Source organism: Rhinolophus sinicus, chromosome 4 (assembly GCF_057876585.1).
Source record: "Rhinolophus sinicus isolate RSI-liver-muscle chromosome 4, RSI-T2T, whole genome shotgun sequence".
Taxonomy (NCBI): Eukaryota; Metazoa; Chordata; class Mammalia; order Chiroptera; family Rhinolophidae; genus Rhinolophus; species Rhinolophus sinicus.
The window spans coordinates 7,410,353-7,435,531 of record NC_142504.1 but is presented as its reverse complement, the minus strand read 5'-3'; the positions used below and the strand labels follow the sequence as shown (position 1 = coordinate 7,435,531).

Sequence of the window (25,179 nt, the reverse complement as noted above, 5' to 3'; positions counted from 1 at the left end):
TATTGTATTAGGTGAAACAGTGACACTATGTCTAAACACTAGGAATGGAGGAAATGGTTAAAAATAAAGGAAATAAACTCAGAATTTTCATAGACCCCAACAGTTGTTGGTAAAAGTGAGGTCATGTTAATATTAATTCTCAAATGATTTTGGCTTGTTACCTTATTTTTGGAGTGTGACCTCAGTCTCCAGTGAAAGCCACTTTCCTTAGCCCTGTCACACGGATTCTGAGAGCTCCCCAGGAGGCATCTCATTCGTCTCAGTAATTACAAATGCGGTTCAGGTACTGCTGCTTTTCTGCACCAGTGTCCACTGGGCTTACACTGCCTACCGCTGGACATCCTGGTCTCCAGGGGTGTCCTGTCGCTACTCTGTGGCCCCCATGACCCATGCACTGGTCCACGGGGCTAAAATCACAATGGTTCATGAGATCTGAGCAGAAATGAGGACCATGCACACGGCAATCACTCTGTTTGCACTTTATTGACAGTCTGGAAAGCCAAGCACCTCTACTGCTGCCCAGGTCTGAGAGTGTTCCTTGTAAAAATAAAACTTTTACCCTCTCTAGGATTGAGCCTTGGGCTCATGGGCTCAGTCTTGGGAAGATAATTGAAGTTACATCCCACCAGCCCATTTTAAGCCTTTTCGTATCCACATCAACCTGCCTGTACAACCTCCCTTCTCCTCTTAAACCAAAGCTCAGGCACTTGCACGCAGTCGATCTTATGTCCTTCAAGCCCTGTTTGCTTATCCTGAGCAAACACTGTTGAATTCTAGCACCAGTGCAACCTCAGCTCCAACTAGTTGCCCCTGTTCTTCTCCAAAGCTGCTGCTCCTGACATTACATTCTATTTTCACATCTACTCAATAGTTCCAACTTGTTTGTGGGCCACCAGGGAAGTAACTAGAAAAAGCAAAAGAGAGTCATGCTTCTTGTCCTCTCTAGGGTTCTGGTCTCTAAAACTCGCTGTCGGAGACTCCTGTCCAGAACAGTTCCTGGAGATGTGAAAGGTTACTTGGAAAGAGGCCTCAGGCGAGTGGAAGGGGATTGCATCAGAATGCAGTTTCCTTGCATTGCGTTGGGAGACACTGGTGCCTTCACTGTAGAATTAGAGCCACTGCCGTGTTTCCCAGAAAATAAGACCCAACTGGAAAATAAGCCCTAGCATGATTTTAATGTGTCTTTTGAAGCAAAAATCAGTATAAGACCTGGTCTTATTTGGGGGGAAATACGGTGTTAGCTCTGATGGTAGAGTGCTGTGAAAACAATGGAAGCTCTCAGGTCGGACACACTTGACTAGAACGCTGGCTCTTAACGTCGGCTGAATTCAGCAAACATGACGGAGTGCCGATGTGCGTGTCAGCCACCGCTACGCACCAGTGGCCAGAGATGAATACGTTCATATCCTGAAATGATAGAGTTCAAAGGCTACTTGGGGCAAATCACTTAAAAATAGATAAAAATAGATAAAAGGGATGTACTAGGTCAGGTGTAGTACAAAGTTTCCTACTTATTTGAAATTTGACCAAGTTAACTGGAAGTTCTTAGGCCTCAGTTGTACTTGTTCACTCATAAAATTGATGATCATAATACTTTAAATGATAATTTTAAGGTTTGGACACATACACACATAAACACAGAGAGAGGCAGAGAGATAGAGACAAAGAGACGGAGAGAGACCCAGCCAATGATAAAGCTAATCCATATACCTTTACCAAGATTTGTCTTTTGTTAATAAGGTTAAATAACCTCTTGAAACCTCTGTTTTAAGTTGAGGGATGCAGCACTTGCATCTATCCCCTATTCTGTTCCAAATTTCTTTGACAGATTTTAATGCATTTGAACAGAAATGATTCTTAACAGTGATAGAAAAATATGGACTCCATCTTGAGGCATTGAAATTAGGAAGGAATCAAAGCTAAAAGAATACAACCCCAAAATACAGGTTGGAGAAAAAAATGTCTCAGATGGGATCCTTTTCTCCCCAAAGAGCTCCAGAGAAATTGTAAAGTTGGAGTCAAATACAAACAAGGCAACCATCACCAGGGTAATTCATTAAAAGTCTTCCTTCAAAATAGCTGGGCCTGTTGGTGCCCTGCTGCTTCTCCACTTACACTGCACTGCAGGCAGAGCCCAGGAGAGACTGTGGGCTGGACCAGAGGCAGAGATGAGCCTGCAGCCTTGAGTGACAGCTAGGAATTAAAAATGGAAAAGGAGCAGCGGACCCGTGAGTTTCTGCAGAGCAAGTTCTGACACAGAGACTCCCAGAGAAGCATGTGCTTGACAGGAAGCACTGGAGGCCATTCACGTGGCCTCCTGCACACTCTGCCCAGTCTCATCTCCTGCCCCCTCTCAACAAACACACCATGTCAGGGCTTCTACTAGTCACAGCAGAGGGAGAAGGATTCAGCTTTGGGAATGAAAGCAGACTTGTGACCAACAGTGTGGGAAGTCTAAAGGCTCAACTCAAAATAGGAACATAGAGATCTCAATCTTCAAAAATTTCAAGAAAGGGGCGGCCGAATGTCTCAGTTGGGTAGAGCGCGAGCTCTGAATAGCAGGGTTGCTGGTTCGATTCCCACATGGGCCAGTGAGCTGCGCCCTCCACAACTAGATTGAAGACAGTGAGCTGCCACTGAGCTTCCAGAGGGGCGGCCGGATGGCTCAGTTGGTTAGAACGCGAGCTCTCAACAACAAGGTTGCTGGTTCAATTCCCACATAGGATGGTGGGCTGTGTGCGCTGCAACTAAAGATTGACAATAGCAACTGGACTTGGAGCTGAGCTGCACCCTCCACAACTAGATGGAAGGACAACGACTTGGAGCTGATGGGCCCTGGAAAAACACACTGTTCCCCAATATTCCCCAATAAAATTAAAAAATAAATTCTTTCAAGAAAACTAATAGTATGAAACAGAGGTACTGATATCCGGAAAACACAAGAAGTATGCTAGGAAATGGAGTTAATGGGGGAAAGAGCAAAAAACATTAGCAAAGGAGGATTCACAGCTGTTATAAATCAAAAGAGAGTTCTTGGAAATTAAGAAAAAAGAAACCATAGACGAATTAAATTGCAAAGTTGACGTGAGTCAAGAATGAATTAATGGTCTCAGAGATAGAAAGAAGTGACTCCCAGAATTCAGTGCAGAGGGAGAAGTGGCCTGATGTGGTTTATACAGGTTGGCTCTGACCCTATGCTAAAAATATGTATTATCTGGGGTATTGCTACCATCAGCAAAGTTAGTGGTTGCTTTGTATTTGGGAAGCTGTATACCAAGGAGGGGTTGGAAATCCAGTCAAGGTGGGTTTTAGTATTAGTAGGGTTGGCTTGTATTTCATAGGAATTCATGTTATTTCACGTTATTTGCCTCTGTGTGTTAAGTGTTAATGGCTGACCAAGAGCATGAAGGCATGGTGTGTTTGCCAGCGTGGATGGACCACCAGCCTCCAGCTCCCACTGCTCACAATTCTCTCCTAAGATCAGCCAGGCTATTTCTGAGATGGATGCGAAAGGCCTCCCTGGGGTGAGTTATTTCCAGACATCTTCTGGTGGATGGATGGCAGTATAACCTCTACAATCTGGATCTCAGCATAGCTTTCCTGGTACCTAGTGAGAAGATAAGCTGAAAATCCCCACTCGGCTGGGGCTGGTGACCCACGATGGACATAAAATTCAGATGTTGTGTTTTATTAGGGAAACTGTTCATTTTATGTCAGCAACTCTGGGCTGTTTGGACGACAGCAAACTCATACAGGAGCCTGCCACAATGTCACACCCCAGTGTGACGCCTCCGCAGACGTTATGGGCGGAGCTGGGTCAGAGTGTGTCCCCAGTGAGCCACCTGCCCAAAGCAGCCAACTGAGAGACTTGGCCCCAAGGAAGCTTATCTAAAAAAATTTTTCTGATGTGATAAATACGTGCCCTCCCCTTGACTCTGCTTATGTGAATAAAGGTGATTTTTTCTTATGACAAAGCTCTCTAAAGTGACTGTGGCACAGACCCTTTTAAAAGAGATTTACTATTTGGGGGGAGCTGTGAGCAGCCCAAATGGGGTTGACTTTTACTTTGGGACATTTCGAGGGGAAGGAAATTGATCAGGAAATAGGTTTCACAATCTCTAAAGTGTGAGGTTTTAAAAGCCTGTGAATAATGAGACCATTTTGTTTGTAATGGTTCAGCTAAGGGAGGAGATATTGACTCGTTAACAAGACCCTGAAATTTGAAATGGGTGAGCTTACAGCTTAAAATTCATTTCAGAACGAAATGTCCCACAAGGTTCTACCTGGCTGCAGGCTCTCACACTCCCAGGCCATCTGCGTTCACTCAGGCAAATTCCTGAGAGGCCTGGGAGATGTTTATGTACCGTGGCTGGCAAGAGAACAATCTAGAAGCCCACTATGGACCAGCTGAACAGATGAGAGTCTTTAGAAGAGAAATTTAAAAAGTGTTAAGACCAGCATTCAGATGAGCTGTTTACCCTGGCATAATATTTAAAACAGAGGTTCTGCTCAGTTTATACGCTCAAAGATAGTGAGGAGGGAATAAATAATTAACCAGATGAATTTCAGAAGATCTACGTGTACTCTCCCACAGTTTTCCTGGGCAAGAAGCAAGAATGGCAGGACTTTAGTGAAACTTCTGAGGTCTGAGGCTCACAGAGTTTCTCAACTGCATCAAGACTGAGATGATCTGAAACCTCTGGTGAAGGAGGATAAAACTGGATTTCGTCTTATGCTCTCCAGGACTGCTTCAAGACTTGTTGGCTCTAGAACTCTGCATCTAACTATAATTATTTTTATTACTAGCGGAGGTCCATGCACTATGGTCCCAAGGCCACATCTGGCCTGCTGCCTGTTTTATAAATAAAGTTTTATCAGAACTCAGTGATTTGTCTATGACTGCTTTTGACTTATAATGACAGCTCTGAGTAGTGGTGGCAGAGCTCATGTGGCCTGCAAAGCCTAACCTACGTACTTTCTGGCCAATGACAGAAACAGTTTTCTAATCCCTGGCTAGAGCATCCCTCAACATGATACACGCTTCCTGAAGATGCTCGTTCCAGCGAGGGCCTGAGAGTGGAGAGTAACAACGTGCTACAAAACGCGAGTGAGTGCACCCGTGTGGAGAAAACGCCACTCAAACTACACTAACCTTTGTTGTGAGCCCGGCCAGGGGAGGGCCTGAAGCTGGCTGGGTCACTACTGCGTCACCACCAGGGACACTGGCCCTGTCATGGGGTGTGCCCACAGTTATCCTGGTCCCTCGGCACCAAAGCTCCAGGAGGTTTAGTCCTTTGTGTACCATGGCCGTGACGCAGCATCAGGTGGCTGGAGACCACCCTCTGCCATGGAGGCTGTGTATCCTGGCTTTCGGTAGGAGCCGTGACACGTAAGTGTCATTTTTCATGAGTCTCATTGTAGTTGCCGGGCAACTGTCCTTTCAGCATCAGCACCATCAGGATAAAGGCCGACCAGAACCAAGATATGTCATTTAGATTTGTGTTTTCAGAAAGGTGAATATTTAAGAAACAGAAAAGAAATGCCGTTTTCTAAGGATAGAGTTGGGCTTAACAGGTTTCCGTGTAGCCTTACTTTTGTGTGGAGCTGGTATGAGCTCCCAGAGGCTTGTTTTGAAGGGCTACAAATGGCGCCTGAACATCCATGCTTGCTGGTCTTGAGGAGTTTCCTGGGACGTGGGAATTCCATGCTAAAACTAGGAATGTTCTGGGAAAACCAAGAAAAATTAGTTACCCTAGAGCCACACCTCTTTAAAGAAAAGTTTTTCCGAGGAGTGATTTCAGCATCATGGAGACATGAGTCATTTTTACAACGCACCGACCATCCATGACCCCACAAAAGTGCCTGCAAAGGACACCTGGGAGATCCACCCAGCTGTGCATCTGAAAGTGGGTTGTCAGGACCTCAGAGGAGGCTGAGGACCCAAGGAAGTCGTGAGCCTGCCTCTGCCACTTGCTGCCATCAGGAAAAAGGTAATCTGGAGAGTGCAAAACTCGGCACTCATGAGAGAGAGAGAATCTGTGGAGGTCAAACCCACCTGAGGGGGGAACACAGCAGCCACCCCAATGGGATAGAGACAAGTTTGGAGGCAGAGGAAAGGGAGGAAGTCTCCGAGGCGACTCCACTCCCCAGAGTGGACCCTGCAATGTGCTGGGATTGCTGTGGTGGCAGCAGTGGCAGTGGCGCTGCCTCTCTGGCAGATGTGGAAAGTGAAAATGTGTAGACTTGAGAGCCCCAAAACTTGTGCTATAGCACCACCTTCTGGAAAACAAAAGAAAGGTTTCCACTTGGCCTGCCTGTTGAACTGTTAGAATCAAAGTAAACAACGTCTTCGGTAAATAAGGTGTTTGCTACTTCAAACGCTACAGCAAGGCACATTTAATGAAACACTACGAAAAATCACAGTGACATAGTAATCACAAAAAGAAAATGACAATTCTCCAGCAACTGAACTCACAGACATGGAATACTGAGATATAACTGATAAAACATTCAAAAGAGCTGTTAGGAGGAAATTCATGAGATACAAGGAAACTCGGAAAGACAATTCAGTAAATTCAAGAATAAAATTAATGAACAAAAGGAGTACTTTACCAAAGAGATTGAAATTAAAAAAAAAAAAAAAAAACAAAGCTAAACAAAACAAACAAAAACAGACAGAATTTCTGGAGCCGAAGAACTCAGTGAATGAGACGAAGGATGCATTAGAAAGCGCTGGTTATAGGACAGAGCAGATGGAAGAGAGAATACGTGACCTGGAGTATAGGACTTTAGAAATTACTCAAGTGAAAGAAAAGAGAGAATAAGATTTTTTTTCTGAATGAAGAAACCTTACAAACGTTACCAAACTCTGATAGGAAAGCCAATGTAAAATTAATGAGTGACTATTGTTGACAGTACTGTATTGCATATTTGAACGTTGCTAAAAGAAGAAATCTTAAAAGTTCTCCTCACAAGAAAAAAACCTTATAACTATGTGTGGTGATGGATGTTAACTAGACTTTGGTGATCATTTCACAATATGTACAAATATCAAACCATTATGTTGTACACCTGAAGCTAATACAATTTTATACGTCAATTATACCTCGATAAAAATTAAAAATCAAACCAAATCAAATTAGGAATGATGACATTAGATGAACCTGATTCCTAGTTGAGTTCTCTTATCATAAAAAAACACCCCATTTAACTAGCTATGTAGTTGTCTGAGATGACATGTAAAACAAATGTATATTTTGTAATACTATTACAGCATGTCAAAACCTTGGGGTCCTATCCTGACCCCTAACACTAATGGGAGATAAATTCAAATTAATGTAGTGATGACAATTGAATGACCCAGATGATTATCTTTCTAGTAATGAGGAACTGGAGGGGTAACTGTAGGTATCCACTGATTTTATTTGTTTTGGATAATCGTGTTTCCATTAAAGCAAAAGCTGAGGTTTTTTGTATGGTCTATTTCCTGGGTCGGCCACGGAGAGGGAAGTGTGAATAAGTGAAAAGAGAGCATTTCGCACCTCTCATTGAGATTGTCACGCAATATAGAACATTTTTGGGTGTGACACTAAAGAATACATATAATGGACATAATAACAGCACTATCTCACAGGGTTGCCTGAGGACTATGTAAGAAAACACGAAGAAAATACTTCTTGAAGGCATAAATATTCAGTCGATGCTGGCTAATGGGATTATTCATCATTATTAATTATTAATACAACTCAGAGTAACATAGTACCAAGTAATAAGAGTATTTGTTAACAAAAGTGTGGGCAAGTTACCACAATATTTCTGATTTTTTTCCCCCACCTATAAAATGAGGCTAATGATTCCTATACCCTAGTATTGCTGAGGGGATAATATAAAATGTTTATGAAATTCTTATTTATTTGTTTATTTTAATTGACATATAATTGACGTATAACATATCAGTTTCAGGTATACAACATGATTTGATATTTGTATATATTGTGAAATGATCACCACAGTAAGTCTAGTTAACATCGCACATAATTGTGTTATTTTTTCTTGTGATGAGAACTTTTAAGAATTACTCTGTGCAACTTTTAAATATACAATATAGTATTAACTATTTTTACCGTGCCGTATATTACATCCCTGTATATTATTTATTTTAGATGAAGTTCTTAATATCTGTCTGGCACATACTAAGTAGCCATCCATCTATCTGTCCATCCATCCATCCACCCACCCACTCATCTATCCACCCACGAAGCAAACATTTGTTGAGTATATAGTGTGTTTTGTGCTACTGTCCGAAGTGCTGGTCAATTAATTGTGGATAAACCACAGTCCTTGATTTCATGGACCTCATCTTCTGTTGAACGGTATACTGGATACCGAGTTAAAGAAATGAGTATATTATGGTGTAGAAATTAAGTTTTCGGTGTACAAGTCGGTAGAAAACGAGAGAGAGTGTATAAATGGGAAGCCTTGTGCACCGAGTGAATCAGTTCACAGACAGAGAGCCACTGCCAGCAGGGCACTGCCCAGCGTGATGAGGCCTGTGAGTACTGCTGCTCAAGCAGATGATATGTGCCCCGGCAGAGGTGGCATCAATCTAATAGGTGGCTGATGGGGCTATGGTGTTACATACAGGGCCTGGTACCATTGTATTCATGGAATAAATTAACTTATTTCCTGAGAAAAATACACTCTGGAGGCACAATGACCAACACAGAAGACTGATAAAAACGTGTGAAGTAAACAGGAAACCATGAGATGATTTTTTTTTTTTTTTTTTTAATGAGAATGAAACTTTAGGGACCTTAAAGAAAAGGCCCACTGTAACTGTCATTTAAATGTCTCTGCAACTACTGGCCTTTCTCAGGGGGAAACTCTCTGAACTTCTCACTTGAGGAGTGAGTGTTAGGTAACCAAGGAAACCATCCCTGATGATGAGTTCCAGGTTAGGGCCCCATCGGGGGTGGAGGCAGCAACTGCAGAAGCCAAATCCACCTTCAGCTACAAGGAGAAAACACGGGGCTACTAAAGAGAGACAAAGCCAAACTGTCAAGAGCTGGGTGCATACAGAAATAGAAGGTGAGGCAAGAAGCATCATGTTCAGAGAAAAGTCCCAAGACTATTTTTGTAAACAGGGTTGGGATGTTTGAAGCTTATGACTGTGGGCTGGTCTGGCTTGGCCTGGAATGCTTCAGTTCCTAGATCTATTTGGGTGTGTGTGTGTGTGTGTGTGTGTGTGTGTGTGTGTGAAATTTATTGGTGAAAAATACATTGAAAAGTGGAATTGTTTCCCCACATTCTAAAACTTCCTGCCTAAGTCAAAATATCATTAGATTTCCTCTCTAGTTACAGGAGTGTGGTGTCCTGCAGTGCAGGGACTGCTGCTCTGCTTCTAAAAAAAACCAGGTTCTACTTTAAAAATGGCACCATGGAATCTGTTTTCTGAGAACTCCAGAGGCCTTGAATCTAGTCCTTTGCTAAGAGGAAATACAGCTTTGAGGTGCATTTCTGTTCCCCTGTAAAATTCATTTCACACTGCCCTGACATACCTTATCCTACCCTGACATGCATACAACTAGAACTCCAGGTGAGTGACACCAGCTATTCCAACAGCAGAGTATGACGGGCTTAGACTTCAGGTGGAAGCCTCAGTTTGTTATCAGGATGCCATCACTGTCATTATCATCATCGTCCCCATCCCCTGTAATCATATTTCCTTAAGGTGACAAAGGTGATTTTTTTTTTCTATAAGGAAATATAGTGTCTGAATGTCTTACATGGTAAAAATATTGGGCCTTGCACTGGCGGGGATGTTTGATGGTTTCTGCATGTGGAGTTTGAAATTCATAGAACACCTAACAGGGAAAGTGCTGCTTCAGACAAAGGTCACACATATCATAAAAGAAACAACATTAAAATAAAAAAATTCTACAACAGAGGCATTCATAATTACCCCCATTGACTTAATTAGCAAAATGAGGCTCAGAGTGTTTAGAAGGTCTTGCTAAGGACACTCAGTTTACTAGACAAGAGGGAGGAACTTGAGTGTACTTGAACTTCCAAATCCTTGCCATCTAGGGCGAGTGCACAGTCACATCCTACTTCACATGGCTGGCAAGTTGGGATAGGGACATCTAAGCAGGTTACCAGGATGAAGATGAAAAATATTCATTAGACATAGGTTACGTGGTTTTCATCCAGGCACTTGTCAAGGTCACTGCTGGCCATTCTGACATTCTGGAAGCACAGGCTCTGCGATACTTGGAGGGTAACTCTGGCAGAAGGACACCCATGCATGGACTGGTGCCCAGCGGGAAACTTTCCGGTGGCTGGTGGAGGCCTTGCACTTCAGTCTATTCTGTCGGACATCTTCAATGAAGATGTAGTGGTCAGAGCCAGGATCCAAAAAGCTCAGTAAAGGCCTGGAGCAAAATAAAGTTCAGTGAAGATCAAGGGTCTTCTCTTGGGTCCCAAAGCACAGGGTGATGGGAGGTGTGCAGGCAGCGCTTACAGAAAGCACCACAGAACAGAAGTCAGAGCCCACTGACGGCCTCTGGCACCATTCTGGATAAACCCTGAAGAAGGAGGAAGTTAAAGAAACTGAAGGGTAGTGAAAGCAGCGTGAGGGTGGAGGGGCTCACCACTACGCCCTGCGAGCATTGTTTTAACAGACCACAGCTACAGGCCTGGAGAAGCGAAGGCTCAGACCCACAAGGCAAACATCCTCCAGCAGTTCCAGGGCTGTGGTGCAGAAAAGGGACTCAGCTTCTTCTCCGTGGCTATAAGGGGAAATTGAATGTGTGGGTGGATGGTACAGTGAGACATTTCAGCTTGTAAGTAATGAATAACGTGAAATGTCAGAGCTGTCAGAAGAGAAGCAGGTTGGATGATTACTTGGAAGGGTCTTTCCAGTATCTGCGTCTCTTCAAACACTGAGGTTCTGCACTTACAGATCCCTCCCCTGCTCTTCAAATATTTGACATGCTATCATCACCAGCTTCATTTTTTATATGGGGCCCCAATATTGAAAACCATTCCTTTTATGCGATTAAGGTGATTTTGAAGATTTGCAGCAGAGTTCAACCAGAGTTTACTTTGCATTTTGATTTAACAGGTAAGAGCTGGAAGCTCACAATTTCCAGACGCAAATTTGTTCCAAATGAGATCTAAGTATGGATTTCGGGCTAATCATTCTGTGACGTATTTCAGTGGAGATGACGCACTGGTCAAACAGATTACAAAGTGAGCAAGAGGATGTGTTAGCATCAAACCCAGGAAAACGAGTGGTAGCCTACAAGTAATTCGGAGAAGTAGAACATTTTATCTAAAGCCTCGGGGAAAAGAGAGAATGTTGGCTGCACACTTTCTTGGAAACAATAGAACTATGAAAATAATTAATGTTAGGTCACTTATAGCACTGAATTTCCAGTATGGGTCACTTTGAAAAATAAACTTTTATTGTTTCAGTATAATGTACAGACAGAAAAGTGCACAAATTATAAAGGCACAACCAGATGAATTACCAAGAAGTGAGCACATTTGAGAAACCACCCGCCAGATCAAGAGATAGAACAGAAGAAGTTCCCTTTCTTCCACTCACTCCTCCCACTCGTCCCCAGTGGGCATGACTACCTGACTTATACCATCTCATGTCAGTTTTGCCAGTATTGAAACTGTGTATGAATGTAATTGCACAGTGACCTCTTTTGTGTCTCATTTCTTTTTATTAACACAGTGTTTGTGCAGAATTCATTCATGTTTTGGCATATAGCATTACTTCATTCATTTTCATCTTACCATGAAGACCCTACACATCCCACATTTTGTTGGTAATGCAGTTTACTTTTTATGGACATCTGGGATGTTTCCAGATGTGGGCTGGTATACGTACTGCTGTTACGAACGTTCTTGTAACTTTGTGGGTACACCTACACACGCGTATGAATTTCCTGTTGGGTAGGTATCTAGGAATGTAATTGCTGGTTCCTGAAGTACATGTATGTTTAGCTTTAGAAGTCAAGCTTTAGTCGTGCCACTTCCGCATTCCCTTCAGTGTCGTATGAAAATTCTATTTACTACACATCCTCTGCAACACTTGGGATTATGAGTCTTCTGAATTTCAGCTGTTTGGTGCATAGTTAGTGGTATTCCATTGCAGTTTTTATTTACAGTTCCCAAATTACTAATAAGACTGAATATGTCCTGCGTTTACTGGGGAATTTTTTGACAATTCCCTATTCACGTATTTTGTATATATTAACTTTATTATATTGTGTCTTTTTCTTATGGATACATATATGATAGGAGCCCTTTGTCAGTCCTTTGTATGACTATAGAAATCTCCTCCCACTCCATGGTTTGCCCGTTCACTCTCTTTATGATGTCTGAATAGAATATAATATTGAATAGAAGTAGTGACAGAAGGCATCCTTGACTTATACCTGATTATCAAGAGGAATGCTTTCAATATTTCCCATTGAAGCATGATGTTTGCTGTAGGATTTTGTAAATATCTTTCTGTTCTCTGTTTATAGGTTTTCATTTCTAAAAATCATGGATGGATGTTGAATTTTGCTGAGTGATTTCTCTGCCTCTATTTGAAAGGATCATATGAGTCTTCTCCTGTATTCTGATTATGAGGTGAATTATACTCATTGATTTTCCTGTGTTACACCTTCGTGACTTCCTGGAATTGCTCTCACCTAGCCATAGTGTGGTATCAGTTGTATAGATTACTGGATTTGTTTTGCTACTATTTTGTGTAGGAGTTTTGTGTCTATATAAATGAGAGAGTTGGCCCCTCTTGGGTGACTTATTGTAGTATTCTTACTAGTATTTGCTATCAAAGTTCTGATGACCTCAAAAAATGACTTAGGCAATTATTTCTTTCCTTCTGTGCTTTAGAGTAGTCTGTGTAAGATTGATACTATTTCTAAGTGTTTGGAAGAGTTCACTAGTAAAACCATCAGGCCTGGGATTTTTTTCAAAGGATTTTAGTTACAGATTCAATTTTCTTACTAGGTAGTAAACTACTTATATTTTATATTTCCTTTTATGACATTTTGGTAGTTTTGGTTTTAAACCATTTCACGATTTCACTGAAAGTATTACCTTAAAACTGTTATGATATCCTCTTATTTTCATTTTCTTAAATGTGGGATCTGTAGTTAAGCCTCTCCTTTGTAAAAATCCTTCTTGATATTGGTATTTTGTGCACATGCCTTTTTTCCTTGATCTATCTTTCCAGGGATTTATCAAATTTATTAGAGAACCATATGATTTCATTCATATGTGGGATAAAACTGAAAGCAACAAAGGAACAAGACAAACAAAAAAGCAAAAAAACTCAGACACACACAACAGTTTAGTGGCTACCAGAGGGTAAAGGGGAAGGAGGGAAAAGGGGATCAATATATGGTGATGGAAGGAGAACTGACTCTGGGTGGTGAACACATAGTGCAATATACAGATGATGTATTATAGAAATGTACACTTGAAACCTATATAATTTTATGAACCAATGTCACCCCAATAAATGTAATTGAAAAAACAACTTTTAGATTTATTTTCTTATTGCATGTTTATTTAATGTTTTATTTTTTATTTTTATTTTTTAAATTAAAGTTTATTGGGGTGACATGGAAACAACCAAAATGTTCTTCGATAGATGAATGGATAAAGAAGTTGTGGTATATATACACAATGGAATACTATTCGGTGGTAAGAAAAGATGAAATAGTACCATTTGTGACAACATGGATGGATCTTGAAATTATAATGCTAAGCGAAATAAGTCAGACAGAAAAAGTAGAGAACCATATGATTTCACTGATATGTGGTATATAAAACTGAAAACAACAAAAGAACAAGACAAACAAATGAAGAAAAAAACCTCATAGACATAGACAATAGTTTAGGGGTAACCAGAGGGGAAGGGGGAAGGGGGGCTCTAGAAGAGGGTAAACAGGGTCTAACATATGGTGATGGAAAGAGAACTGACTCTGGGTGGTGAACACACAATGTGAGAAAAAGATAATTTATTACAAAATTGTACACCTGAAATCTATACAACTTTACTAATAATTGTCACCCCATCAATGTTATCATCAAGACAAGTAGTAACAAGTGTTGGAGAGGCTGTGGAGGAAAAGGAACCATTATACACTGTTGGTGGGAAAGCAGACTGGTGTAGCCGCTATGGAAGGCAGTGTGGAGGTTCCTCAGAAAATTAAGATTAGAATTACCATATGACCCAGCAATCCCTCTCCTGGGTATCTATCCACAAAATCTAAAAACATTTATCCATAAAGACATGTGTGCTCCAATGTTCATTGCAGCTTTATTTACTGTGGCCAAGACATGTTTTATGTTTTTTTGAATATGCTTTTATTTTTATTATTTGTTGGTTTTTTTTTGCTCTCTCTAGGTTTAATTTTTTTTTTTTTAAGTTGTGGAAATGAATGCTTTGATTATTTATTTTCAGCTTTTTACTTCTAATATAAACATTTAAATTTGTCTTTAGTTGTATTCTGAAAGTTTTGATAAGTTGAATTTCCATTATTCAAAGAAAAATATTTCCTAATTTTCATTGGTATTCATTTTTTTAGCCTTTAATTATTTAGAAGTATATCGAGTAGTTTTCAAACACATAAAAGTTTTAATATTACCTTTTTTCATTGTTTAGCCTAACTGCACTGTTGTAAGAAAATGTACTCTGTAGAATTTACTTTTTTGATATTTGTTGAGATTTCCTTTAAACCCATCCTTTGGTTAATTGGCTTGGCATTTGATGTGAATTTTGCATTTGCTGGGTAGAAGGTATGTAAATTAGATCAAGTTTATTGATTGCATTGTTCAAATCTATTATATCCACCTTCAATTTTTGTGTATTCTATTGGTTACTAAGAGATATTTGTTAAAATCTCTGTATGATAATGGATTTATCCATTTTCCTATTAGTGTGTCACTATTTTGATTTATATATTTTGGAACTACCTCACTAAGTGCAACAAATTTAGAATTGTAATGTTTTATAAAGATTGACCCTTTTATCCTACTGAAATTTCTGTTTATTGCCAATAATGTTTCTTGTCTTACAGTCTATCATGTCTGATAAATATATACAATTATCCTGACCTTTTTGAAAATATTTTTTTCATGTTATGCATTTTTCATTCTTTTATTTTAGCTCTGTGTGTGTGTGTGTGTGTGTGTGTGTGTGTGTGTGTGTGTGTTGTATTTTAGGTGAATCGCTTAATTAACACTGAGTTGTAAATACTTTTTTTATCTAGTCTGAAAAACTGTTCTTGACTACTCATTTCCATATTATTATTATATTAGGGAGTTTAAAATGACTCCTTAGTCTTTGTTTATACTTGTCAATCCATTCTATATTTCTTTTCCTCTACTTTGGGCATTTTTTGGATTAATATTTTTATCATTTTTGTTTTGTTTTATCTTGTTCATTATATGTTATTTTGTTAATCTTTTAGTGCCTACCCCAGAGATTACAATCAGCATTCTTGACTGAGTAAAGTCTAAAATAAATGAATACTTCTACCACCACCGGGAAGATGCAGGCATTTTGGGACATTTTAATTTAATTTACCTCTTTCTCATGTTTTACCCTATTATTGTCATGTATTTTGATTCTACCTATATTTTGAACCCATTAGGCACTATTATTATTATCTTCTATCTTTAAAATTTATTTAGATTTAGCCATGTATTTACTCTTTCTTTTGCTCTTCGTTTCTGTGTGTAGTTCTGACCTCAATCTTGGATGCACTTCTGCTCTTCCTGAATAATTCCTTTGCCTAGTTCCCTTAGTTCATGTCTGCAGGTAACAATTCATAGTAGTTTGGGTTTCTCTGAAAATGTTATTATTTTGATTTCAAGATGATTAATAAACCATTGGATGAAGAATTCTAAATTGGCAGTTATTTTCTGTCATAATTTTTAAGATGTTCTTCTATTTCCTTTGGATTTCATTGTTATTGTTGAGAAGTTTGTTTTTACTCTTATTGTTGCTCATTTGAAAGTATTTTTTTTTCTCAAATTGATTTTAAGATATTTTTTCTTCCTTTTGGTTTTTAACAATTTTTACAGGGTGTGGATTTTCTTTATTGCTATCCTGTTTGGGGTTCATAGTACTTCCTGAGTCTATGTCTTTTTAAAATTTATATATATATATATATATATATATATATATATATATATATATATATATATATATATATATTTCCAGCCTCTTTAAATATTGCTTTTGCCCAATTCTTTCTCTTCCCTTTCTCTAAGACACCAATTATGGGCATGTTAGACCTTTCCTGTGTGTTCTTTATGTCTTCTATGTGATTTTATGTATGTTTTATCCTTCTTTTCCTCCTCTATTCTTCAATCTGATATTTTCTGCTGACCTATTCCAGTTTTCATCTTCTGTGTCTAATCTATTAGCCCCATCAATGGAGTATTTAATTTCAGTTACTTTGTCTTTCAATTCCAGAATTTCCACTTGATTTAAAAAATATAGGTTTTAGTATAAATATAAAATTCTCTGTATTTCATCTTGTTTCTTCAAACTATTGACCAGTTATTTTAAAATCCCTCAATCTTCTTCTTCCTTGTGCATCTGTTTCTGTTTTCTGTTTATTTTCATAGTATTGGTTATTTAGTCTTATCTTCTGACACACTTGTTAAGATTTCCTGAAATGTGGACATTGCGCCTACGGATTTGAGAGGTGATTTGCTGATCTGCATAGTGCTAGCATTCTCCAGAGATTCCTTTTGCATGGGGTTGGGGGAGGCTGTTATGATGGTGGCGAATCCCCTAATCTATTCAGTGATTATCTAATTTAGTTGATTTGGTGGGCTTCAATCTTTGTGATGCACAGTATTTCTACCTCATGTCCTCTCCTAACATCTTGCCCTGCAGGGGTCCCACCTGAAAGCTTAAGTTGACCTCAGGGGCACCACCTCCTGGGTGATCCCTGGACTCCAATTTTGCGTATGAAGCAGATGTCCTTCCCATCTGAGCTTCCTAGCTACCCCCTTCCTATTCAATTTTTCTGACTCTCAGTGGCCAATTACAAATCAGCAGTACATTGAGTAAAAAGCAGAGATGAGAATCAGGTTCCCTGCTCCTGAAGATTTTGTTTCTTTAGGTTCTCACTGCCTCACCAATTTTCTAAAGACTTCAAATCAATAGGTTTTATATTTTATGTTTTTTTTTTTTTTTTTAGGTGTTCTCAGAAGGTTGGTTTGTCTGTAACAGTCTTCTCTACCTTTACGAAAATTTGAAATTTCTCCAGTATGAGTTATTTTGAAGCATATAACATTTTTATTCCTATAATACAAAGATTATACACCTGCTGAAACTGAAGACTTTCCAGATGTAGAATTCTTCCCTTGAAACTAAAAAAACAAGTCAGGTGCACTTAATATAATGTTATGTTTGGAATGAGAAGTGGAACAATAGAAAACAAGAACTGCAAACTACCGTTTCCCCGAAAATAAGACCTAGCCGGACCATCAGCTCTAATGCGTCTTTTGGAGCAAAAATTAATATAAGACCCGGTCTTATTTTACTATAAGACCGGTCTTATATAATGTGATGATATGATATGATATGATATGATATGTTATGATATGATATGATATGATATAATCAGGCTGGGTCTTATATTAATATTTGCTCCAAAAGACGCATTAGAACTGATGGTCCAACTAGGTCTTATTTTTGGGGAAACATGGTATTTGCTGAGAATATTAGTGTTCCAGCATTGAAAAAGAGGCCAGAAATGACCAAAATTATAATTCTAATTTGGACCTTTAAAGTAGAGAGCACCAGGAGTGGTACCCGTTTGGTGTTCCCATATTTTTTTTAAAATGAAGAAATGTCAAATTAGAGTTTAAAAATGGGAGTATTGAAATGTTGACATTTCATAAATTAACATTTTAAACTCACAGATTTCTACACATTATCATGTGATTTACAAGATAATTACAACATTTAAAATATTAATTTGTAGTGTTGCATACAACAGTAGGCAAATTAGAGCAGTTTGAGGAACTTAATTTCCTTTCAATCATTGCGTGATATCTCTGTGACTGTGTGTACAGCTTCTTTTGGAGATGATGTTAAGGGTCTAAACATTAGGTGGTGGACAAATGCACTCCCCTTCTCTGACACTCTAATAGCCTCTGGTTTAAACATCCTCTGTCTTAACTCTAATTAAATGAGCTTATCATAATGTCTTTTGCAGTGCTAAGTCCCCAATGGGGCACAGAACAACTCTGTAAATTTCCTGAAAGGAAATACTATGTATATTACATCTATATCATATATAGATATTATATATAGATATCCTGTTTATCTTCTTTTACCCTAAACACAGCAAAGTTTATCTTCCCTTTTTGCTTTTCATAACATCACTGTCTTTTTTTCCCTCATTCTCTACAAAATTCAGTTTGAATGAAATTTAAAAAACTACACTCTTACAATAGTCATGAAACTTTAATACGTATTTCCTGACAGTTGGCCTGTGTCATTTTGCAACTTGGGACTGTTCATCTTTAAGAGCTTGGTTCTTCAATGCTCGTGGGTTTGAAATGGTTTTGAGGTTTTGTGGTGGTTGTTGACGCTCTGCGGAACTTAGAACACTTGCTTCCTTGTGCTTGGCCAAGCCTTGTGAGTGCACACAGACCATGGAAGCGCCCAAGCAGTCTTGCGACTAGAAAAGGACCCTGTGTGGAAGTCTGACAGGTGGCCCATCTCTGCGCCTCCCCCTGAGGAATCTGGCTTTCCCAGGTAAGTGCAGAAGATACGGGCCGCTGGGGAGGTGGGGGTGGGGGTCACACCAATGAAAGTTATGCATAAAGAGGGCAGGCGGAACTGGCCAGTACACTTCTAATTCAGAATCTTTAGGCCGTCTTGCTGTAAAACGCAAAGCTCCTAACTCTGACCAGACTCCTTCTTTATAGGAAGTGCTCAACCCTTCCTATGTAGTATGCACTATGGTGAAGGTGACACCCAATTTTCATTATTGGTTAGATATGGACAGAATGGTTTCAGAATCTGTCAAAAATAAAAGGGACTCTGGCTGACACATTAGAGAGATCTCTAGGGGATCTGGTGTTGCATTTACATATTGTTCAAATGCTTATCTTTTAGGCAGTTTTATTTATTTGTTTATTTCCACTATGAAAATCTTTAAACTCTCTTACTGTAATATTGTCATAGGCAGTTTGAAACCACTCTGGCAGCCCTAATCAATATAAGAAAACGATCAATAGCATTGGGGCACTTGGAAATTTCTGAAAGAAGTATATTCAAAATAACACATTATAATAATGGTTATTGTAATTCTTTTCATTCCATTTTTACTGTACTACCTGACAGGAGGAATCTGAAAAAAGTTAAGGGCAACATCTGTTCAAATAATTTCACATTAAATTCCTTCCATACCATTATTTCCTTTTTACAAAAGTATTGCATTATGTGCAATGGAATATTTAGAAAAACAAGTCAGTAATGCACAACATGAGTCTAAGAGTTTAGTCTTGCTTCTTTAACAAATTAGTAATATGATTTTGGATGGGTCACTTAGTTCTCTGGATTTCAACTTCCTACACAACTGCACAACTATTTATCCAAGAAACTATTATATTAAGAACTCCAGATTTACAACTCCCTGTTTTCTTTTATATTGGGTTTAAATCAATCAATTAGTCAATATTTTAATTGATCAATTAGGAGTAATGCGAAGACTGATAGCTGAAGAATGAGATGGTCTGAATTCTAGTCCTGTTTCCTAGTAATTGGCTGAGTGATTTGGAAAATATTTTCTAACCATTTTAGGCCAGGCGTTGGTCAATTTTTCCCTAAGAGACTAAAGAGTACATAGTTTAAGTTTTGCAGGCCAAGATTGAAGGGAACGTGCAGGTACTTACATAACCATTTAAAATGTAACCATTTATAAAGGCAAAAGCTGTTCTTAGCTCACAGGATGAACAAAAATGAGAGATGAGCCAGATTTGGCCTCAGGGCCATAATTCTCCAACTCCTGTTCTAGGCAATGATTTTCAACAATCATAAAATGGAAGATGTAGACTGCACTATGTGACCCCGGAGGAATTCATGGATGATACTCGGGGTGATCCAAGTACGCAGGAGTGGTATACAAAAGCCTGCATACGTAAATATGTGCTTTTGTAATAGAAACAGAAAGGTCCACAAATTTCATTAGATTTTCATTGTGGTCCATAACCCAATTAAATTTAAGGACCACAGGACTAGCTGATTTGTAATGGCTTCCAAATCTAAAATTCAACGCACCTACAAAATGTTTATTGGTGCCCACTATGTGTAAGCTACTGTGCTAGCACTCTAAGAGATGTTAGCACATTATGACTAAAATAACGTGTCAAAAATATTTTAAAGATGATTTAAATACGTGCAAATCAGGGATATCCTTGAAAGTAAACATTGAGCAAAATTTTGTAATTGGTCAAACATTTCTGAGATATTACTTTGCAAAGTGTCTTCAAATCTAGTATGAGTTATGTCAAAATATTCATAAAATACTCTTATTGTTCCATCCTTTTTTGATGACAGTGGCATTATTCATGACAATCAAAATGAAACAATCTAAGCAGAGTCTTTTCCCTAAAAACATAACTTCCTTAATGTCAGGGACTATGCTTTTTTCATCTTTGTATTCTGGGACAGTGTTTGTCAAATAGTAAGTATTCCACATCTCTGAAATGAATATATGAATGCATGAATGGATGAATGCATGAATGGATGAATGAATGAATGGATGAATGAATGAATGGATGAATGAATGAATGGATGAATGAATGAAAGAATGAATGAAAAGGTGAAGAGACACCATCATTGAGATTACTCTGTTTCCCCGAAAATAAGACCTAGCTGGACAATCAGCTCTAATCATCTTTTGGAGCAAAAATTAATATAAGACCCCGTATTTTATATTATATTATATTACATTATTATATTACATTATTACATCCTATTATTATATTATAGTATAGTATAGTATATTATATTACATTATATTATATTAATTATAGACCTGGTCTTATATTATAGTGAAATAAGACCAAGTCTTACATTAATTTTTTCTCCAAAAGACGCATTACAGAGGATTGTCTGGCTAGGTCTTATTTTCGGGGAAACACAGTATCTGCATTAGATACTGAAAGCTAGATCTCAAAATGCTCTACAAATGGTAATTGCTAAATCCAAAGATTGCTTCTCTTTTCAACTTTGGACATAACTGTGATTTCAAAATACTTGGTCAGCTAAAGATTGCCGTTCCTGGCGATAACGTCATTGTTTTAAAAGAGTTTAATTTGTTGAATTTAATTTACAAGGGAGAGAGAAACACTTCTTGCAGACTGTCCTGTAACCTGGTCTCTGGAATGGGGTGACTGGAGAGTGAAGTTTCCTTAGGGAAGAGCAGCAGTCAGCATCTGAGCGCTTTCTGCTCTGAGAGCGGGTAGGAGGCGGTACCAGTGGAAGCATTAAGCATAAATGTCCAGGAAAGCCATCCAACAGTCAGATGGAATAGGACTGAGCATACCGCTCTGCTCTCCGAGGTCAGTGTGTCCCCCACGGCCTGGCCGGCGGAGGCTACTGAAATTTGAGCACCCTTCACTGGGGATTCCTTGCAGCTACATGAGGGAGGGGAGGACTTGGGATCCAAACGCACCTCTCTTCTCTCTCTAGGACTGATTTCATTTTCTGAAGGAGACATTCAGTCCACAACAGCTGGTTTATGGTCCACTCACTTCTCCAGGGAAATTTAAACCTTAGCATTTAAACACTTTAAGAAATGTAGATGAAAAGCCTGCACAGCTCTGTATATATCTCGTGTAATGCCGGAAACACTCTTATTCAACAGGGGGCCTCCCATCTGCCCCTCCTGTCGTTCCCCTGCACCTCAGAAGCTGGTAGGGACACAGCCGCGCACTGTTCACTTGGGGATGTGATTTCGGGGTGCGCCTGTGCAGTATCCTATCCCTCCGCACCGAACGGCACACTGAGGTCGTAGTCTGGAAAGCCCGGGGTGTGAGATTAATCCCAGACACAGTCTGAAGATCAAAACCTTCATAAATGGAACCTCAAATACATAAGCCAGTGATGCTCACGGTCCCAGGTCTTGCTTAAGTGATGACAGGAAGCTCTGCCCCTCCCGAAGGGTTTCTGAGATGCGGGGGGGGGGGGGGGGGGCGGGGGGGGTGCGGGGGGGTGCGGGGGGGGGCGGGGGGGGGGCTGCCCGGTTCTACAAACCCAAAACAGCGGGGGTCCCACCTCCCTGAGCTCTGATTGCTGCCCTGAGATCCATCTGCAGACCACGTCTGCACCTCTCTGGTCGGCTTCACCCCAAAAGGTGGACAAGCCCCTCCGGTGCCCTGTCAAACATAACTAGCTTGTTTGTGACAGACTTCTTTTGGGCAAACTTTTGGACCAGATAAAACTATTTCAGGTTTTGTGGGCCACACAATTTCGGTCGCAACGACTCAGCTCTCCAGTTTTAATGTGACAGCAGCCACAGACAGTATATAAATGGATAGGAATAGCTGTGATCAGATAAAGTCTTCACTTACAAAATGAGGGGCTGGCCTGTAGGCTCTCCTTCCCTGGCCTGTGAACTATATTGAAGGCTTGATGACAACTTGAAAAAAATGATAATGTTGTAGAGGGAAATGAAAAGCTCAATTCGAAAGACCATCTGCTGAGGGCATTGGTGCTTCTTCCTATAGGTGCCCAGCTGCCACTGCTCACTCGCTGGCTCAGCTTTGAGGCCACGCTACTGGGGCCTACTCATCATTGCTAGGCGGGGGTCTTCTCTCCTCCTGACCTGCATGTCCGTAAATCCAGGTTTCTCCCTTCCTGGTAAGCCGCAGTTAGAGGAGATCCACAATAAGTTCAAATAATCATCTCTGAAGAGCAGGCCCATTGATCAGAAATCTAGGTCTGAGCTTCTGCCATACTTAGAGTGGCGCCTCCCTTCCATTTTTACTCCTAAAAGGCTCACCCACATTCTCTTTTCTTGCCCAAAGGGAGGGTCTGCCCTGAAGACAAATTCTTTCCTGTTTCCGTGTCCCCTGGTGTGTTAGAAAAACTACCCAGTCTCCCCCTCTGTGTGTCTCCTATACTGCTCACACAGAACACTTCACGTCTCACACTTCTGGTCATCAAACGTGCAGGGTCTTTTCTCCCACACCACGCAATTCTCCACATCAGCTGTGTGTCCAAAATTTAACTCAATTCTGATGCTCTCTACCTGAGATAGTGTCAGATGCCAGAGCTTAAGGTCCGAGTCCTACAAGACGGCCCCCACCACATTTTAGGTGCCAATAGCAAGTAGTAGGCCCTTAGGTTCCCCACAATTTCTGTCCAATTTTGCTACCAATTGACCCCCTCCTTGGGCTTGCTCACAGAACTCAGGTAAACGTTTACTGACATTTACCGGCTTACTAAAGGATACGATACAGGATACAGATGACCAGCCAGATGACGAGATACTAGGGCAAGGCCTTGGAGGGTTCCCAGCAAAGGAAATTGTCCCCATGGAGTTGGGGTGCATCACCCTTCCAGCATGGATGTGTTTGCAACCTAGAAGCTCTCTGAACCCCTATCCTTGGGATTTTTACAGAGGCTTCATCACACAGGCACGATCAATTGTAGCCCCTCTTCCCTATCTGGGGGGAGATAATGAGACATGCCCAGGGCATAGTATTATTCAATAATTATACCCTTCTTTCCTCCGGCCACCATTGCACATGTTTTAGTTTTTATAATGCCCACAAATAAAGCAAACAAACTATCCCCACTCATCTGACCATGCTGTCTGCCAGTGACTTTTAGCCAAAGACGAGGAGGACACCTCAGTTGCACAACTTGGGCTTATTACGTACTGGACGCCTCAGTGAGATGGTGTTAGAAACAATCTCTTCCAGGATTTGGGCTTCTGTGGTGTGATTGAGAAGAGGGTCTAAGAAAGGGGGGCTTGCCTGTACTGGACACTAGGTGTCAGAAAGCAGGTATGATTTTATGTTTCAGTGAAGAAATAGCAATTTTAACCAAGAAAATGGGGGTTCAGTATTTCCTGGGTGGCCCAGTAGCCTTGTTTTGTCTGCGCTTAGACAAAATTACACAGGGGCCATATTTTATCTCCCTTTTCTCTTTGTCACTTCTGAAATAAACAGAGTGCAGGGGAAAAGCTGACACTTATCTAAATAGTCACTGAAATGGAGAGACTGAACATTTATTGAGCACTTACTATATCCAACATGGTGCTAAGCTTTGATCCTCCAATGACTGCACTAGATTGTCTACGTAAAGGGGGATCTGAAGCCCGATCTAGCGAACTTCTAATGACGAAGGGCTTCCGGTCTGGTGCCCTGCCACCTTGTTGGTACCACTGGGACCCAGGAATGAATTCCTGCCCTAAATACACTGACTCTAAGTAGACTGCCTTCAACTTTCCTTTGATCCATAATTAGAGACTGGCAAGATTTGGGTGGGATAAAAAGATGGTAAATATTGTGGGCTTTGTGGGCCATATAAGTCCCTGTTGTTACTATTCAGCTGCCACCGTAGCAGGAAAGCCACCATAGAGCCTATGTGAACACATGCATGTGGCTGTGTTCTAATAAAACTTCACTTATCACATCAGTTGGCAGGTGGGATTTGGCCTTCGGGCGGTAGTTTGCAAACCTCCGATCTAGACTATGAAGAGCCAGAAATGTCAAATCAACTTGGAGTTTGACAAAGTGTTTTACATTTTGAATCATTATGTATGTGCAAATTGTTCATTTAAATATAAATATGCGTAATAGTTAAACATGTATAAATACCAATGTGGTGTCTTATTTTTACCAGGGGTTTATTTATTTTACATAAACTGCCAATTTCCGAGCATGGCAGGGACTCAGAACGGTGCCTCGGACCCTTTGCTTCTCTGACCCTAGATAGTGGCACCTGGGCCTTGAGAGGCTGAAGGGCGTATCTGCCAGCCAGTCTGTGCTTCCTCCTGTTGCTCCTCAAAGGATCACTCTTGTTCACTAACCTGAAGCCTGAGAGGTGAATACTGGTCCTCAGTTCATCCAGATGGTGACAGAGCTGGTGTTAAACCCCACAAG

General features: G+C 40.2%; 1 protein-coding gene and 1 long non-coding RNA gene across 3 annotated transcripts in view; one reads left to right on the top strand and one right to left on the bottom strand.

The window, feature by feature from the left end:
• Window positions 1-25,179, bottom strand: part of LOC141573224 (uncharacterized) — a 75,878-nt gene that overhangs the window by 14,385 nt on the left and 36,314 nt on the right. The window lies entirely within an intron of this gene.
• The window catches only part of GPR141 (G protein-coupled receptor 141), a 33,434-nt gene continuing 26,456 nt past the window's right edge, over window positions 18,202-25,179 (top strand). The window contains exon 1 of the mRNA XM_019726333.3: window positions 18,202-18,814. The gene's annotated coding sequence lies outside the window, so the exon portion shown is untranslated. The remainder of the gene's footprint in view (window positions 18,815-25,179) is intronic.